At 41.4% G+C, this 13,244-nt stretch overlaps 1 protein-coding gene across 2 annotated transcripts in view; it reads left to right on the top strand.

Moving 5' to 3' along the window:
* The first annotated feature begins 114 nt into the window (after window positions 1–114).
* Window positions 115–13,244, top strand: part of SOX5 (SRY (sex determining region Y)-box 5) — a 1,042,185-nt gene continuing 1,029,055 nt past the window's right edge. Inside the window, exon 1 of one of the 2 annotated variants that reach the window (XM_011961452.1) lies at window positions 115–374. The gene's annotated coding sequence lies outside the window, so the exon portion shown is untranslated. The remainder of the gene's footprint in view (window positions 375–13,244) is intronic. The other variant, XM_011961451.1, reaches the window with a different exon arrangement.

The raw sequence follows: 13,244 nt of genomic DNA on the forward strand, positions 1-13,244 counted from the left end.
GACCGCCGGCTGGTGCGCTGCCCTCGCCTCCCCCATTGTTCCTACTGTCTTTTTGCCTTTTGTTATTTGCACTCGCATTGTGTTGTTTGTCTCTGAAGCCGCCTCATGACCAGCAAAGGGATTTCACCTCGTCCTTGAGAGCAACACGGGGAGCGCGAGCGAGCGGGCGAGCGAGAGACGGGGGGAGAGAGAGGGACACGCGCGCGCACACACACACACACCGGCACACACGCACACACACAGACACACACACACACAGAGTGAAAAAGGCGAGCCACCAAAACCCATCTCCAGTCTCCTCCCGGGGGCCCCCAGCCCGCCTCTGTGCCACTTTGCATCCCACGCCGGAGGAGGCATTAACGAGACCGGGTAAGGTGCGTGAATCGCTGCGTTTTAACTTTGTTGTTCGTCCCGATGTTGTTGTGGGCAGACCTCCAAGGCGCAGAGCTCCCCTCTGCCGCTCGCCGGGCCCGCCACTCAGCACTCGTTCCCGGCTCCAGCTGGAGAGCCGCGGAGGAGGGAGGGGGCCGCCGCCGGAGTTTCCTCAAGTACAGAGGGAGGGGGACTGGGCTGGGGGTGACGGAGAGGTGGGAGGCGGCCCGAGGCGCGGAGTGGCCCTGTCATCCCCGGGGGCGGCTGGCCGGGGGACCCTGGAGCGCGGGCTTGGACCCCGACCCGGAGACGGGATAACTTTCTATTTTTGTTGGGAAGCCTGCGTACTGTTGCTGGTATTGTTTTGTAAGTGGTGGCGGTGGAGGTGGTTGATGCGAGAGGAGGGCAGGAGTGCCGGGAGAACCCTGGGCTGTGCTGGGCATCGCGGCGAACGTCCAAGGCCAGACCCCAAAAGTTGGACAAAGCCCCTTAGCCCTTCTTGGATATCAGAGCGACCCCCGGCCCACCCCCTAACCTTAGTCACCCCCACCCCCTGACTCTTTCGTCTTTTTGTTTCGCTTTCTGCAATCCTTCTCCCTACCATTCCCCCTCCCTCCCGCCCGGAATTTCGGAAACAAGTCTCATCCTTCAGGATTCTAGGGATTTCAGAGACCGGAAGCTTTAATTTTAATTGCAGCTACTTTTTTCCCCCTCCTCACTCAGTGTACAAAGTGAAGACCACTCACGTGTTGTGTCACTTTAAGCGCGGGTTTGGGAAATCTCGCTTGCACTTTGGGGCTACAGCAATAAGAAGCAATGAAAAGAGGTTATACGAGTTGAAATCAAATTGCATTTGGAAATGTTTGCGTTGGAGAGCAGCAGTTTGTTGAGTATTGATCGGATGCACACGAAGCACTGTTTACATATTTTAGTAGTCATTTTCCCTACACTTTGCAAAGCGACTATATTAATAAATAGATTGACCCTGGTGAATATCTGAAGACGTTGGTTTCTGTGACTAAATTCAGAATGTGATGAATGTGAATTCATTTTAATGTGTTCCCTTCTCAGCTAAAGCAGGTCAAGACAAGAAATCCTGTGAATATGCAGAACCCCACACTCGGTGCCAGGCAGTCCAGGCACTCTGGGTGGCAGTCAACTGTACTTTCTTACAAAAGTTTAGGGATTTGCTGGAACCCAGTTGAGATCCTCACATACCCAGATAGCCAAAGGAGTTTGTCAAGAAAGGCAGAAGGAGATGTCCCCAGGGACTGCCTTCTGGCTCAGCACAGTTCTTTAGCCAAGGGCAGGACCGAGTGGGATTTGGGGCAGTGAGTGTGGGAATCTGCAAAGGGACCAGACAGTGATTTGTTTCCTTGCTTTTCATAAATAATGGCACCTAGTATCCTGAAAACACACACACAAACACACACAAACAGGCCAATGAAGTAGGCACGTGGGTGATTTTTAGGCAATGGACATTTCCATCAGAAAAGCCAGAGGAGAATTTTTGATCAGGATTACGGGAGTGAGGCTCGATGGCCAAGAGTGATTAGGTTAAGGGCCAGATGGCTTTAAAGTATACGGAAATGTTTTTCAAGTTTGACTTTTATAGCATTTAAAAGGAGGACGATTTCTTAGAGCCTTTACAGAACTGCTAAATTTTGATCTGTCTAATTTTAAAGGAATTCAGCTGTATGAGAATTGCTGTTAGCTCAGATAGGGAAGGAATCTGGTTTCAAATGCAGATACATGGAACAAAGTTTCTAGGGGTGCTTCTTCCTGATTTAAATATAGCTCCCAGGCAGAAGCCTAGATAAATTCAGCCACAATGATTTAAAATCGTAAGTACTTACAGTGGAAGTTCTTTTAGGCACTGTGCAGAGTTCTCCTGCAAATTATGCCATCAACTGTTTATTCCTCAGAACTATACAAGATAAAAATCATAAGCATCACTTAAAACTGATGCAATACAGCTTTAAATCCTTAAACTGCTAGGGATTGCTTTTGTTTGCCTAAAAGGTAGATCTTTCATCACATGAGTTGTTTAAAAACATTTAATTGTGGGGGTGGGAAGGGATGTGCATAATTATTTAGTTGTTTGTGTTAATTACATAGTAGCATACTTGCTTGAAATTCTTTCTTTTTTCCCCCCCTTTCTTTCCAGTGGTCTCTCTTCTAACAACCTTGTTCCTGAAGAATCAACAGGTTTTTGTTTGCTGTGGTTTTTAAAAAATTCATTTTGTAGCCTTTTTGAATGGGTAGTATTGATCCAATCTGACACAGACTTGCAAGTGTAAACTCTTAATACAGGAAAAACTTCAATTCTTAATATGGAAACCTTGTATTAGTTTTGTTGTTGAACTTAAACAGTTCTGGTTTAATGGGATGTTGTATACAGAATTCAAAACTCCAAAACCTCTTTGGTAAATAACTAGGCATTTGAGGTCCAATGGCTAATTCAAATTAACTTAGTTCTATACATGTAAGTGCACATCCTGTTTAGACTGACACGTGGTTTGGTAAAAGAAAAAAAAATACACTTAGAAAGATGCTATCTGTGGAGTATATAAATAGTAAATAGCAAAAGAGTGAAGTTTATACTCAGGTATGTTGGCATGTTTTTGGTTGTCCTCAGTGGGGGTGAGTTATGAGTGATAAGGAGAATTTAAATTTCTAAATTTTCCCTTTCCAGTTAAAGGAATGCAGCAAGTTTAAAATTTGATATAGTGCTTACAGGATGTACTGCCTTCTTAAAAAGCTCTGTTCTTTTCCTGAGTGATAAGTAATCATTGATTTGAGGGTATGTTCAGATTATATAAAAAAGTAAAACTTACAGGACAAAATTTATGTTTCCTAATCTCCTAAAGTACACTGGATTTCAAATAACGGAGAGTTGTAATGTTGAACACTGTTTAGATTTCCAGCAGCTACAATTGTTGGATATAATTGATTGGCATAACCTGGATGATTCACCCAATATCCAATCAACTTCACTGGTAGAGAATGCTGTAATTAGAGTTTTGAGAGTAACCTGGAAACTTATTTGTCTAGGCCTGAAGTCAAATGCATTCCCTCACGCACTGGTCAAAAATTTTTAGTCTGAGAAATGAAGATTTATTTTAAAGGCGAAGAAAGTGGTTGGCTGTTTCAAATAAACTATATCCTGAACTTAGATTTGTAGATAGTTAATGAAATAAAAGTCCAATTTTGTTCCAAACATTGTTTTAAAACACCCATTTGTAAATTGTCTACATTTGGTTTTCATATGTTAATGATTTGGGATCTGAAACTTATTTCAGAAAGGCATTTTGGTTTATCTTAAAAAACACCACACAAAACTGTCTAAACAACTCTGTAAATAAACTGTTCCAAATGCCTCAATTTGATGAATGAATTAAAGAATTATGGTTCTTAATCCAATTATGATCAGTCTGGTTATTCCATTTCCCATTTGGGGGAGCTTGGGGAGTTGGAATAGTAAATGATTCTCAAATGTGAGTGGGGTTTTTGTTGTTTACTTTGTGTGTGTGATGTAATGTAAATAATCACTTATACCTAATATTTATGAGAGGGATTTCCGATGTGGAGAAGTAATTTCATGATCTTAAATTAACCAAGAGTTCATTTGCATGAAAAGTTGACGTTAATAAAAGAGTAAAGTGAGGTTTTTAAAAAATATGAAGCAAAGATTTAACCTTTTTCTTAAATATAATGAATTTTGATGTTTAAGAGGGGACAAATGGAGTGCTTAAGGCTCAGTAGAAGGGCAGACAATCTGGCACTTTTAGTTTGCTTTAGCAGGGCCATATAGGGACATTTCTGTAGGACTATTTAATAAATTTTACCAAATTCAATTTCCTTGTCTTTAAAATTGAGTCAGGGTCAAAGGTAGGCTAACTTCAGTTAGGGGAATTTTGGGGGTTTGTTTCCTCCAAAGACCTGCTCCTTTAGCTGCCTACATGGGAGTTTTGAATGCTTTCCCAGTGAGGGTCCTGACCTTCAGGATGGGCCCTTGACAGTGCATTTTGCCTTGATGGACCCTTCTGAATTCCTGCCCCATTTGCCCCATTTAACCTCTGGCTCATAAGCTAACTATTTTAAAGTTGTTATTCATTCATTATGGTTTAATTCTCAAACTAGATGATATTACTCTTATCATTTTTGCAGTTTATTATGATCATCTAATTCCATAGAGATAAACTTGTGGCAATTGCAGGTATCAATGAAAGCTGCCAGGAGTAAATATTTATATGCATGAGGACTTTTTCAATACTACTCAAATCATACCTTATAGGCAGCTAATGATTTCACTTGCAGTTAAGGATGACATTCAGTAGGGGCAGCATATTGACAAAATTAGGAAAAATTTGAATACATGTAAATAACCATTAAATAACCATCCTTAAAAATTGAGCCATAAAAATGTATCTTGGGGAGTACTAGTGATGGTGGCATTGAATTCTACAAGTGTAAGTCTATTCATTTTCTATTTCTTAAAGTTCATTATAAATAAAAACAAAACTCCCCAAAACAAAGACCTGATTGTATCTCTGATGCTCAGCTGCATGTCATTCAACTACTCTACGGTTTTATGATATCCTGTGTACACAGAGTAAAAATAATGCAGTAGTCACAGGCATGAGCGGACTTTAGTTTGATATCCAGTTTGTATTCTCTGGTGGCTTAAGGCATTTTTTCTTACTTCAACACCAATTAAACTGTGGGAAATGAGGGAATTCAGGAAGGAATCAGGAAAGGAGAAAGGTATCTCATTTGGAATTTTTCAGTGTAGGTCTGTGATTTATCCAATATTTTATTTAGAGATCTGAACTTACAGGGTTCTACCTCCTTTTCTTAACCTCTTTTTTATTTTTATTTTTATTTTTTGATACAGAGTCTTGCTCTGTCACCAGGCTGGAGTGCAGTGGAGCAATGTTGGCTCACTGCAACCTCTGCCTCCTGGATTCAAGGGATTCTTGTGCCTCAGCCTCCCAGTAGCTGGGGTTGCATGCATGTGCCGCCATACACAGCTAATTTTTGTATTTTTAGTAGAGACGGGATTTCACCTGTTGGTCAGGATGGTCTTGATCTCCTGACCTGGTGATCCACCTCCTCGGCCTCCCAAAGTGCTGGGATGACAGGCGAGAGCTGCCGCGCCCGGCCTTCTTAACCTCTTAAACTGCAAATTATGATGCCCTTTCTTATAGGGATATCGTTTGGATTATGCTCGACACTATGTGTGAAATGCCTAGCATAGTGTCTGTCATGAACTATGTGCTCAATAAATGTTAGCTACACTCAGCTGTCTCTCCCAGTCAAGTCTAGGTTCTGATCATTAATAACGGTTGAAGCTTCATTTTGTACTTACTTTGAACTTATTTGAGTCTCAAAAGAAAAAAAATGTATCACTTTCTTGAGGCTGAGATCAACACTTTAAAACAGTGATTCAGTGAACGTCTGTATATGATCTCTGACAATGTGATTTTATTAAGATGCTGTATTTGGTGCAAGTGTGAATTCTATCTTTTATTCATTTAAGTGCTTTTTCAGTAATTCACATTTATACCCTACATAATAGGTAAGGATAAATCAAAACTTTAGGACCTAATTCTGTAGATTTCTCCTCTTGCTATCTTTTTGATTTCCTATTAGCAAATATGAACTAGTGAAAATTTATTGATATTTAATCCTTTGATAGTCATTCACCTCTGAATTATATTAAGTTATAGGACCATGGATAAAGTGAGAAAGTCCATGTGGATAAAGAAATCCATCTGATTTTTCAGTGTTTTCCTCTCTGGAGTCAGCAGTACTTCAAAGAGAAACTTGTAGGTTGGTTTGTTTATTTAAATTGGGTGCAAGGAGAAAGGCACCATAAACATACCATTGCCTGGTTTGAAGAAGTGATGTAAAGAAACATGGAGAAATTAGTGGTTATTTTCTCTTCCCAAGGAAACAGAATTTGTCTATAAGTACTACTGAGCAAAGATAAAGGAAAGGCTTCTTAAAACAGCAAATAAATGTATTTTTTTGCATTAATTGGAGTTCCTTAAGAAGCAGATGACAAGATGGGATTAGATGTGTAAGAAGTTTTTTAGGGGAGAGGGGGAGAGGGCAGGACAAGGCCAGGAGAGCCTTTTGACCATGAGACAAGTTTGACACTTATGCAAGGAGAGGGGCAAGGAAAGAAGATTGAGTAGGAAGAAGTTTGACTATAGTGCAGTCTATGAAAGGTTTGGGTAGGCTAATAAGAGTCAGCCATTGGAAGAGTCATCTATCTTGAAAGAATGGCCTGTATCAGCATTCCTCACTGTCAGTCATTGGCTGGGAGCAGCTACAGGAAGTATGGCATCTGTGCCTAAGTGGTGCTAGAGCTATAGGGGAAGCAGTTGGGGAAGTAAGTCAATTACACTCTCAAAACAGGAGGTCTGAGTAGTATAGCTGTGGTTTGGCAGTATAGCCCAGTTTAGTAGTACTTCACTTGCTTTAGACAGGTGAACTCACTCTCTCTCTCTCTCTCTCTCTCTCTCTGTCTCTCCCTCTCTTTCTGTCTCTCTCTCATACACACATACACACACACTCACACACAGGAGACCTGGCAATTGCTTTGAGGTCTCTTTGAGTTTTGAGTTTCTTTGAGCTTTGTTTTCCTCAATTGCAAAATGAGTGTAATGGCGGTATCACCTCACTAATTGGGATTAAATTAGGTTATATGAGACCATCTCTAAGTCCATAGTACTGTTTGTGGCATGGAGGAAATGCCCGGTGTATTTTGCACTCTTTTCAGTGTACTCACAAAATGCATCTGAAAGGTATAGATGAATTGTATCAGGTGATTGTAAATATATTTAAATAATGGACATTTCATATAATTGGAAGGCATTGTTTATGCAAGCAAACATCTTTAATGTTTGTCATTTAAAAATAGCTTGGTTCATTTATCTTCCATTAATCTTTATTTTTTATCAGAGTATAAACTGTACGCTAGCTATACCAACTGACCTTGACCATCTTCAGGTAATTTGCCCTATAGCGTGAGACAGAACTCTGTTCATTTCCTTACCTCTCTAGGCTTTCTATTCAGTTGAGTAGCAACGCACTGGAAGTCTGCATTTTATCTTGAGCCTCAAACACCTTGCAAGTCTTTGCTCCCCTGTGTTACTGTTCCTAAACCAACTTGCAGCACCACAAAGCACTGAACTCAAGTGGCCCTCAGTGCGAGCTCCTGCTGTGATGAGTCACAGAGCCACCAGCACTTTGTTGCCTTAGATTTGATCACTGCCATGAGCAGTCCTTCGATTGTCAGCTAAGAGCCCCTTCAGGGAGTTGTCCCTTAATAGAAAGTCTCTTTTCTTCCCTCCTGTTGTAACTTTAAATTAAAAGAAACTGTAGAGGAGCTGGTGGCATTGCAATAGTTCATTCTTCTACCCACTGGGAGAACAACATCTGAGAAAAGACGTTATTGGACTGAGAATTGAGTTGTTGCTATTTTTTTGGGCCAGAGTCGGGGGGAGGCGGTTGTGGTGGAGGATGAAGACCACGTCATTTAGACTCAGTTAGACTGGTAATCAGGATTGTGATTGAGAGCAACACTTTTGTGTATGCAAGGAAGCATTCTTTTTGGATACAAGAAGACACTCACTTTAGCCTGTGAGTTTCAGTAGGATTGCTAGGACCCCTAATATTTTGACCCAGATTTTTAGGTGGTTCTGTGTGTTGTACTGTGGGAAACTGGCACTGGGACAACTTCGGAATCCAAGGAGGATGGGAGGCAGGAAAAGAGAGCTAATTTCTGACACATTCCTCAGACGAGGGACTCCTCTAGGGAATCTGTGCCCAGGATAAGGACTGCTTACTGTGAAGCTTTTGGCATAATTTTTTCCTGAAGAGTGAGCACGGGTTGCTTCAATGTCTCTACTTAAAAAGGCTGACAAACTTACATTTGTGAGAGGAAAAGAAAAAGATGTTCATACTTTTGACGGTGTGTTTCCTAGATGGTACCTTTCACTAGACTTCGGATTTCATCCTCCATTGTGGCAGGTTTATACCTTCCGTAGTTGCCGGCTCATCCCCATTCTGGTTAGAAACTATGGCAAAATCCGATGTCTGTCTAGATGGACTGGTGTAATTCAGGACCACTAAGAGCTGACGTTGTTTGATGTGTACTATCGGGAGTAGACTGCAGCTCGCATGCAAGTTCTTGTGTTGCTTAGTATTCCTCCGCACCACTGGCACTCTTTCACATGTGCCTGGCAGAATCATTCTCATCAGTGTACTCTTGCACTGGGAACTGCTTTTGAAGACATGCATACTATTTCTTATAATTCTGTCTTGAATTTTCTTACTTCACTCTCAGCCTCATCTCCACGTACCTTCTCTGTTAAACAAATAGGAGTGTCTTTTCCACATCCAACCAGGAAAGAAAGCGATAATTTTCATGCACAGGAGACAAACAGATAGAGATCTATCAGCACGTAAAGAAATTTCATAGGACCCCTATTTATTTTTAGAGACTTCCTGGGGCCACCCAGAAGCTCTTCTCTTCCTGTCTCCTTTTACCTATCACTCCTTGCTGTGCTTTTCTTAACCTTTCTCTTACCACAGATTCACTATTCTCATGGACCACTGTCCACTCTGCCTTGTGTCGGACTCACTGCATGAAATGAAAGGTTTTCGAAATACTCTGCTGCCTGATTTGAAAGGGGTAACCATAGGGTGACATAAAAAATTTCCAATTAGAAGGTAAGCTCCCTGAGGGCATTGAATTGTAGTCCTAGCAGAATCACAATGCCTGAAACAGAGCAGCAACCGCATACATGATTGCTGAGTGAGCATAGTTTGCAAGATGAGTTTCATATGGAGTCAAGGCAGCCCTGCACAATGGGGAAGTAAGAAAACAAACAGCTCTTGAGTGTTTACTGTATTCCGGGAGGTGTGCTAGATGCCGTACATGGATAATCTCGTTTAACCCTCCCAGCCCTCCTATCAGATGGATATTAGCACCTTTTCACAGATGAACAACAGACTCCAGTGGTCAAGTGACTTGCCCATCTTCCTCAGCTCTAGTGAGCGGGACAGTCTTTGCCTGAATTTCAGTCTATTTGATTCTGTCACTTTAATTCTCTTCCATCACAAGGTGTTGGTGTGGGATTCCTCTCTGTACAATGGGAGCACTAACAATACCTGCCTATCGCATGAGATAACAATACCTGCCTATCACATGAGACAATTAGGAGGAAGAGATGAGACATAGTTATTGGAAGCCATGTCTGTGCTGTAAAGTAATCTCTTTCTTGCTTTTTTCTTTTTTCTTTTTGATATGAGGTCTCACTCTGTCACCCAGGTTGGAGTGCAGTGGTGCAATCATGGCTCACTGCAGCCTTGACTGCCCGAGCTCAAGTGATCCTCCCACCTCGGCCTCCTGAGTAGCTGGGACCACAGGCATGCGCCAGCATGCCCAGTTAATTTGCCTTAAATTTTGTGTAGAGATGAAGTTTGTTTTAAATGTGTAGAGATGGGGTTTCATCATGTTGCCCAGGCTTGTCTTGAACTCCTGAGCTCGAGTGATCTGCCTGCCTTGGCCTCCCAAAGTGTTGGGATTACAGGCATGAGCCACTATACCCAGCCTATAAAGCGATTTCTAAATGTTGCTTATTATCAAATATTCACTAGTCCGCACATTCATCAAAAAATATTCATTGAACACACAGATGCATGTTGCTTATACTTAAGAGGAAATATTTTATGACTTTAAGCAGAGATTCTGAATACATAAAAATTGACATCAAAGGAAATTACAGAACAGTGTTTCTCAAAGGTGATCATCCAGTCAGCCAGTTGAAAACCACTTGGGATATTTGTTAAAAACAGGGCTTTCTGGGTCTCATCCCAGACATATAGAACCTGAATCTCTGTGGGTGTAGCCCTGTAACCCTGCGTTTTTAACAAGCATGACTGGTGATTCTTTTGCACATAAAAGTTTGAGAACCAGTGATAAAAAACTTCATTGATCTAGTTTGGTAGTAAGTTATATATACATGGCATATGGAATTTAAGTAAGAGGCTCACAGAATAGTGGTAGTGCCAAGATAAAGCACAACTGATTGTTGGACTGCTCGAAAGACTTTTTTTTGATAATGTGGTTTTAGGAGTTCTAAAATAAAATTTAAAGAGCCTTTAGTTATTTGAGTGTATAAAACATTATCATGCTTCAAGTCAAGAGTGAGGGGACCTGACATAAGGAATCTAGGGGTTGGAGAGTGGGGAAGGGGGCCCTGGGGCCAGTTATATGTATTCTAGCCTTGGAAATAACTTTTTAACAGGCCAGACTGAAGGAGACTAAGTAGATGGAAGACAAGAGGTTGATCTATTTATCCAGCCCTGTATCCCAAATAAGACAATGTCTGGGACATAGTGGGTGCCTAAAGATGTTTGTTTAATAAATGAATAAAAACACACAGAAGGAGAGAGCAGCATGTAGAAAACAGACTAGGATAGTTTGATTATGATTACTGTGGCTAGAGAAGGCGAGAAAGAGTAGGCTGAAAAGGAGTCCTGGTGAGATAAGATGAGGACAGGGTTTTAATTAGGCTAATATGGTCCTTACAGGAAAGTGCCTTTTATACAAACAAATAAACAATGAAAAACACTAAGCCAAGGTTTGTAGGGGATGAAAACATGAGTCCACTGTGTCTATTATCTTGGGATAACAGTTACTACAAGAGGATAGGGACTTTGTCTATTTGTTCTCCATGTGATCTGTTTTGTTCTCCATATGATCGTAGCACTCAACAAATATCTATTGAACAAATGACAGAGCTTCCATGTGGACAGGGGAAAAAAAGCATTTACGTTATACAAAAATATCTTGTAAAGAGAGAAGCTAAATCTTTACAAATGCTAGCCAATAGACTGGTGATCGTGAAAATAATAAATCTTCATAAAACTGCACATTCTTAGACAATCTATTTAACGTTCAGTAAGGTCTCCATCTGATTGTCTGTCACCAAGCATTGCTTTATGGACAATTCCACTTTCATTTTACTGTTATGAAAATCCACCAGGGTGCCCAGCACAGTGTCTTGATAATATTCGCTATTTAATAAGTATTTGATGAATAATTCAATGAATGAATGAAGAGTATTGGCTTGGGGCTGGGGGAAGATGGGAACTTGAAAGCAGCCTAAGAAGAGAGTTGCCCTCATTGACTTAGAATTCCCAGAGTGACATGCGATCCAGAGATCTTGAAGCAAGCATATTTCCCATACGGGTCAAGGCCTGGTTATTGGAATCTTGAGGGGAAGGATGTTTGCTAAGGTAATGACTGCAAAAGTGGGTTCAGCATTGTTGGAAGAGGCAGCTACTCATTCGATCTGGAAAATATGTTCTGGGGGAGGGAAGGTAAAAAGTAATTCTAAACCCAACCAGAGTTTTAGTAGAAAAATGGCTCTAATTCAAGCAGTGTAATGTTAACATCAATGCGTGTCTCATGGCTCAAGTCCCGCATACTGCTTTGGAAATAAAAGGAGATTGTGTAAAGAATTAGCAATACAAGGCATTTTTAAGTGCTTTATTGCAGAGGCCTGTGATACTCTGTGAAATCTATGCAGCCTCTTTCTTCCTGCTGTGCTTAATTTCAGAATCTGATGCTATTACCTATCCTTGGAGGGAAAAAAAATAATCATTCTCTGTTAACTCTTAAAAATCAAGTTTAACTTTGCACTTATTTTCAACATAATCTTTCCGACATTTCTTCGGAAGAGAGAAGTGGTGTATTTAGCCATGGAGTTTAGTATCTAGGATTGCTTCTAGGGGGCAGGGTTAAAATAAGAGGGCAAGTTGGAAATAAATGTTGCAGGCAAAAGTTTAGAAACGGCTCAATCTGTTTGCAGGATGAGGTCTCTAAAAGGGTCAGCAGAGATTGTGTTTGGCATGAGTCCAGAGCAGAAGCCAGAAATGTAAATGGGTTATAAGGAAGATCCAGCAGAAGCCAGGACAGGAGTTAACAACATAGGTGGCTATCTTCTTATGACATGAAGACCCGTCCACCAAAAATCGTTTCCTCCCTGGCATACCATCGTGGCGCCCCTGCTCCTGTCTCACAAAGCACAGTTGACACTGATGTTGATTGATAAACTATTGTTGCTAGACATTGTACTAAGCAGTTTATTTGTATTGAATTTTCCTAATAACTCTGACATAGGTACAGATGCTGTCCCATTATACAGTCAAGGAAACTGAGCTTGCTCAAAGTAACATAGCTAGCAAGTGGCACAGCTGAGACTTGAACCCAGAGTGGGCTGATTCCAAAGTCTGGGCTCTTGCTCATTGTAACATAGAAAAATATATTTTGGCCGGGCGCGGTGGCTCAAGCCTGTAATCCCAGCACTTTGGGAGGCCGAGACGGGCGGATCACGAGGTCAGGAGATCGAGACCATCCTGGCTATCACGGTGAAACCCCGTCTCTACTAAAAATACAAAAAAACTAGCCGGGCGAGGTGGCGGGCGCCTGTAGTCCCAGCTACTCGGGAGGCTGAGGCAGGAGAATGGCGTAAACCCAGGAGGCGGAGCTTGCAGTGAGCTGAGATCAGGCCACTGCACTCCAGTCCGGTCGACAGAGCGAGACTCCGCCTCAAAAAAAAATATATATATATATTTTAAGTCCTGTTAAGTCATCCCTCAAAATGATGCTTGCATTTCCCCTTTTCTTCTATACTCACCTCTCTCACCCTGAATCATTGCAAAGTTTTCCAAACTAGTGTCTTTCCCTACAGTCTGCTCTATTTACCACTATCAGGCCAATCCTCCTGACATGCTATTAATATTTAGAAATATTTCTCAAACATTCAGAGTGCCTGGGTACCACACAT

This window comes from Colobus angolensis, unplaced genomic scaffold (assembly GCF_000951035.1).
Source record: "Colobus angolensis palliatus isolate OR3802 unplaced genomic scaffold, Cang.pa_1.0 Scaffold550, whole genome shotgun sequence".
Lineage (NCBI taxonomy): Eukaryota > Metazoa > Chordata > Mammalia > Primates > Cercopithecidae > Colobus > Colobus angolensis.